Here is a 6981-nt window from a genome sequence, read left to right on the forward strand (position 1 = left end):
TGACCACATGAGGCTTTCGGGGACATCTTGACACAAGCCATAACATCTGGTCTCCATTCATAGTCTGAACAATAGAGCTGAAATCCAGTCCAATTTTTTGGCCAATTTTGAAATGAACCAGTACACCTTACCTGTGTTTTTAGTGACTGGGAAAGAAAGTCAAATATGATGTCTGGCATGATGGAAACTTGCCTCTTCTGGGTCTTGAAGATATCCTGATCTCTCATTCTGAAACCAATGACTCTGTTAACACTGATCCATTACATTTCACTTTCTTTAAATTCTTTGAACTGAATATTTGACGTTTCAATTTCTTATCCTCTTTCACACTCAAGATGATGACCATGTCACTCTATTTTCAATCATTCTATATGGTCTTCCTTTGTGAGTTTTATTTTATTTTTAAAATTCTTTTATTGGTACATTTTAGGTATACAATACATTTACATTTATCATTGGGTGCTTGTACTTGTACATGATGTATCTTAGTTCTTATTTTTTCCCCCATTACCTGTGTGCCCTTCACCCCCTCCACCCTTCCCTATTTATATAGATTTCATTTCCATTTTTTTTCTTTTCTCATCTTTCCTTTCCTTTCTTCCCTTTCCCCTTCCCCTCCCACCACCCCTCCACCTTTGGACCTTTTCTTATTTCAAATTATCAATTATTCATTTCAATCATTTTCATCCTTATTTACACTTTCAGTTTCTCACACCAGAGAAACTATTCGGTATTTACACATGTGTGTCTTATTTATTTCACTTAAGAGTATGGCCTCAATATGCATCCATTTAGCTATAAATGACTCTAGTTTCTCATTCTTTATGGCTGAGTAGTACTCCATTTTATAAAAAAACCCCATATCTTCTTTATTCACTTTCCAGTTGATGGGCACTTGGGCTGTTTCCAAACTTTAGCTATTACAAACCAGCGCAAGCTGTGAGTTTTATTTTCATTTTCACTCTCTGTCATCTCACCATAAGTTCTTTTTTAAAACTACTTTATTGATGGACATTTGACATATAAAAAAAGATGTACATATTTCATGTGTACAACTTGATGCTTGAAGATAAGCATACGCTTATTGAATCATCAATAAAATTAAGGCCATTAACATTCATCACTACCCCAAATTTCCTCCTACCCTCTTCAGTTATTTTTATTTTTGAAAAATTTGTGTGATAAGAACATGTGACATAAGATCTATCCTTTTAGCAAACTGTTGGGTGTGGAGACAGTAGACAACTGTTAAGTATAAGCCCTATGTTGTGTAACAGATCTCTACCTTATGCAAGGTATTATTTAATCTTGTATAACTAAAACTTTGTACTCTATAAACTATCACTTCCATTTATCCCCTCCTCCTATACCTGGTAACCACTATTCTAGTCTGCTTCTGAGTTTGAGCATTTCAGCTTCTTCATAAGAATGGGATCGTATAGTGTTTGTCCTTCTGTGTCTGGCCAATTTCACTTGGTATAATGTCCATCATGTTATAGGATTTTCTTAAAACAGAGTAATACTTCATTGTATAAAAAGGCCACAGTTTCTTCATCTCTTCATCTGCTGATGGACATTTAGGTTGCCTTCTTTTTTTTTCTTTAAAAAATCATTTTAATTAGTATGCACTCTTTTTTATATTTAAATTATCATAATTTTATTTACCAGTCAAGGTTTTTCTGTACATGAAATTTTACTAATTATAACTTTCTCCAACTCTCAGTTTTATGTTTATGCCTATTGCTAAATATAAATTTCTAGTAAGCCAAAGTTTTAGTTGTACTGATATTACTATTGATACCAGTAATACCCATTATGTGTACATTTTTTTTTAGTATATGTTTACAGTACATGCAGCTTACAATCATCGTGGGGAGTGGGTACATGTACATAATACAGCTTGGTTATTTTTTTAAATTCCCTTCCCATTTCCTCTGCCCCCTTCCCTTCTCCTCTAAATCGATTTTCCTCATTTTTTCTTATTGATATTATTACTCTTATCTCATGTTTATGACAAATAATATTACATTAATTGAGGGTATTAGGTTCCTGAGCATGACATACCTTTATTGTACTTATTTCTTCTTCCCCTCTTCCTTTCTCCTCACCCTCAGTCTCTTGGACCCCTTCTGGTTTGCAAGAGATCTATTCCCTTTTTCCTTCTATCCATCCTTTATGGTGCTCTTTGTATTTTGTCTTACCTATGAGAGATACTATATATTAATTAAGCTTGTGTGTCTGATTTAGTTCACTCAGTTATAGGAAAAGATTCCTTAAGTAGAATCACAACTGCACAAGAAATAACAACAAGAATCAACAAATGAGATTGTATCAAATTAAAAAGCTTCCACACAGTTAAGGAATAGATTGGTAAACTGAAGAGATAAGCTACAGAATAGGAAAAAAAAATTTGCCATCTAGTCTTCAGGGGACTAATATCTAAAAAATATAAAGAACTCGAAAAAGTTAGGCCATCTAAAATAAAAACAACCCAATCAAGAATGGGCAAGTGAAATGAATAGACACTTCTCAGAGGAAGAAATGCAAATGGCCAAATACATGAAAAAAATGTTTAACATCTCTGGTCATTGCAAAATTCAAATTAAAACAACACTAAGATTCCGTCTTACACCAGAAAAATGGCAATGATCAAGAAATCAAAAAATAACAAATACTGGCTGCAGTGAAAAAGAAATCTCCTACATTATTGGTAGGAATGTAAACTAGTACAACCATTATGGAAATCAGTAGGTTGTTTTCATGACCATGGCTCTTGTAAATACTGCTGCAATGATTGAAGGAATACAAGTTCTCTCTGGGAAACTAATTTAAGTTTTTTTGAGCATATACTCAGCAAAGGGGGTGATGGGTCAACAAGTAGTGCTATTTTAATTTTTTGAGGAAAGTCCATACTGGTTTTTTTTCCCAGAGCCAGATATTAAACTCAGGACCCTGTGCTTGTGAGGCAGGCATGGCACCACTGAGTTAAATCCCCAGCCCTCATACAGTGTTTCATGGTGGTTGTACCATTCTATATTCCCAATAACAGTGTACAAGGGTTCCACTGCTCATACCTTCTCTCTAATGCTTGTTATATTTTCTTTTTTTTTATTATAGCCATTCTAATATGTATGAGGTGCTATCTCATTATGGTTCTGGTTTTGTTTTGCCTTTACCTATGATTAGTGATGTTAAGCACCTTTTCATAGACTTAGCCACATTCATGTCTTTGGTGAAATGTCTATTTAGTTCCTTCACAATTTTTTGTCATCAGGGTATTTGTTTGTTTGCTTGTGAGTTCACCAAAAAGAAGGTATTATGAGTCTTATTGACAGCAACAAATCCATTTAGACACAATACCAGCATAAAAGTGAAAATTTTGAGAAAACATTGTCCATCAGGATTTCTAAACTGTGGCAATATTGTTCTTTTGCCCCAAAAGCTTCTCCACTATGAGCGTAGGCACTGTTCTGTGGTAGGACATTTATCAGCATCCTGGATGTCTAGACACAGCTGTTAGCCGAGGTCATGCCTCCACTCCATCACCAGTTGCCACATGTATATGTAGTCATAATTTTTCACAACTCTTATCTGTATCAATAAGCCTACAATGGCACTTACATGTCCAGGAGCCTTTTCCTTGTTATTATGTTCTATCTCCATGTGCTGTGGAGAGGAGAGAAACTCAACCTGGTCAAGAAAGCTCCTTTCCTGATCCAACCTTGAAACTAGAAGGTCTATTTTTTTTTCCTTAAATTCTTTTATTGGTACATTTCAGGTATAAAATACGCTTACATTTATCATTGGGTGCTTTTACCTGTCTGTACATGATATATCTTGGTTCTTATTTTTTCCCCATTGCCTGTGTGCCATACACCCCCTCCACCCTTCCCTATTTACATATACTTTGCTTCCATTTTTTTTCTTTTGTCATAATTTTTCCTTTCCCTTCTTTCCTTTCCCCTTCCCCTTATACCACCCCTACCCCTTTGGACCTTTCCTTCTTATTTCAAATTATCAATTATTCATTTTAATCATTTTAATCCTTATTTACACTTTCAGTTTCTCACACTAGAGAAACTATTTGGTATTTACACATGTGTGTCCTATTTATTTCACTTAAGAGTATGGCCTCAATATGCATCCATTTAGCTATAAATGTCTCTAGTTTCTTGTCCTTTATGGGTGAGTAGTACTCCATTTTATAAAAAAACCACATCTTCTTTATCCACTTTCCAGTTGATGGCACTTGGGCTGCTTCCAAGTTTTAGCTATTACAACCTGTGCTGCTATCAACATGGGTGCACATACATTGCTGTGGTATGATTCTTTTAATTCTTTTTGGAAGATAACCAGCAGGGGAATAGCTGGGTTAAATGGGACCTCTAGGCCTAGTTCTTTGAGGTATCTCCATACTGATTTCCACAGTGCTTGCACCAGTCTGCACTCCCATTAACAATGGAAAAGGTTTCTTTTCTCGCCACATCCCCGCCAGCATTTGTTATTTGTTGATTTCTTGATAGCAGCCATTCTTTCTGGGATGAGGTGCAGTCTCAGTGTTGTTTTCATCTGAATCTCTTGAATGATCAGTGAGGTTGAACATTTTTTCATATATTTATTTGCTGCTTTTACTTCTCATTCTGAGAAATGTCTGTTCATTTCAGATGCCCATTTTTGAATTGGGTCTTTGAATTTGGGGGGGGGTCTGAGTTTTTTCAATTCTTTATATTTTCTAGATAGTAGTCCTTTGTCTAAGGTACAGCTGCTAAATTTTTTTTCCCATATTGTAGTTTGTCTCTTAGCTCTGTTGGTGGTTTCTCTTACAGTGCAGAAGCTTTTTAATAAGATGAGATCCCAGCTGTTGATTCTTCATGCTACTTCCCATGCTAGTGAGGTTTTGTTCATAAAGTCTTTTCCTGTGACAATGTCTTCAAGAGTTCTACCTATCTTCCAGCAAATTAGTGTTTATGTTTTAATATTTAGATCTTTAATCCACTTCAAACATAGTTTAGTGCATGGTGATAGGAATGGGTCTGGTTTTAATCTTTGGCAGGTTGAAATCCAGTTTTTCCATTTATTAAATAGGCTACCTTTCCTCCAATGAGGGTGGTTGGCTCCTTTGTCAAAGAGGAGGTGGCTATGTCTGGAGTTGTTTTTGCATCTTCTAATCTATTCCACTGATCCTCAGGTCTGTTCTTTTGCCAGAACCACGCTGTTTTTATCACAGTACTTTGTAGTATAGTTTCAAGTTGGGGATTGCAATGCCCCCAGCCATGTCTCTGTTGCTTAGAATTGCTTTTGCTATTCTAGGTCTCTTCTGGTTCCAAATGAATTTTTGGATTGTTTTCTCTAGTTCTGTGAAGTATATTGTTGGAATTTCAATGGGTGTTGCATTAAATCTATATAGTAGTTTTGGAAGTATGGCCATTTTCACTATATTGGTTCTTCCTACCCAGGAACAAGGGATGTCTTTCCATTTTCTTATGTCCTCCTCAAACTCCTTTTTCAGAGTGCTGTATTTTCAGTGTAGAGGTCTTTTGCTTCCTTTTGTTAGGTTGATTCCTAGATATTTCATTTTTTGGATGCTATTGTGAAAGGAATTGTTTCCCTAATTTCTCTCTCAGTGAGTCTGTTATTTGTGTATAAGAAGGCTATTGTTTTTTGAGTGTTGACCTTGTATCCAGCTACTCTACTGAATCTGTCAATTAAGTCTAGAAGACATTTGGCAGAGTTTTTTAGGTCTTCTATGTAAAGTATCATATCATCAGCAAATAATGACAGTTTAACTTCTTCTCTTCTTATCTTTATTCCTTTTATTTCTTTCTCTTTTCTAATTGCTATGGCTAATGTTTCCAGAACTATATTGAACAGAAGTGGTGATAGTGGGCATCCTCGTCTTGTTCCTGATTTTAGTGTGAAAGTTTTCAGTTTTTGACCATTTAGTATGATATTGGCTGTTGGTTTTTCATAGATAGCCTTCATCAGGTTGAGATAAAGACCTTCTATTCCAATTTTCTGTAGCGTTTTTATGATGAATAGGTGTTGGATTTTGTTGAATGCCTTTTCTGCATCTATTGAGATGATCATATGGTTTTTGTCCTTGACTCTGTTATTATACTGTATTACATTTATTGATTTATGGATGTTGAACCATCCTTGCATCCCTGGGATAAATCCGACTTGGTCAGGGTGTATGATCCTCTTGATGACCCTCTATATTCTGTTTGCCAGTATCTTGTGGAGTATTTTTGCATCTATGTTCATCAGGGAGATTGGCCTGTAGTTCTCTTTTTGGGTTGGGTCTTTCCCTGGTTTTGGAATCAAAGTAACACTTGCTTCCAGGAATGAATTTGGAAGCCTTGCTTCCCTTGCAATTCCTTGATGAGTTGAAAGAGTAGTGGTGATAGTTCTTCTTTAAATGTCTTATAGAATTCAGCAGTGAAGCCATCAGGACCTGGGCTTTTCTTTGTTGGTAAGTTTTTTATTACATTTTCAATTTCACTCATTATAATTGGAATGTTTAGAATTTCTATATCTTCTTCATCTAACTTTGGCAATTCATATGTATCTAGGAATCTGTCCATTTCTTCTGTGTTTTCCATTTTATTAGAGTACAGTTTCTCTAAGTAGGTTTTGATGATCCTCTGGATTTCTGCTGGGTCTGTTGTGACTTCACCTTTTTCATTCTTAATTGCATGGATTTGAGCCCTTTCCTTCCCTTTTTGATACGGTTGGCTAAAGGTTTATTGATTTTATTTGTTCTTTTGAAAAATCAACTCTTTGATTAATTGATTTTTTTGTATCACTCTCTTGGTCTCCATTGCATTGATTTCTGCTCTGATCTTTATAATTTCCTCTCTTGTACAAGCTTTGGGTTTGTTATGCTCTTCTTCTTCTAGGAGCTTAAGGTTCTGCATTAGGTTATTTATTGGAGTTCTCTTGGTTTTCCTAACCTGGGCATTCACTGCTATGAATTTCCCA

This window comes from Heterocephalus glaber, unplaced genomic scaffold (assembly GCF_053883595.1).
Source record: "Heterocephalus glaber isolate CG9 unplaced genomic scaffold, H.glaber_assembly_v1.0 deba00001755, whole genome shotgun sequence".
In the NCBI taxonomy this organism is placed as follows: domain Eukaryota; kingdom Metazoa; phylum Chordata; class Mammalia; order Rodentia; family Bathyergidae; genus Heterocephalus; species Heterocephalus glaber.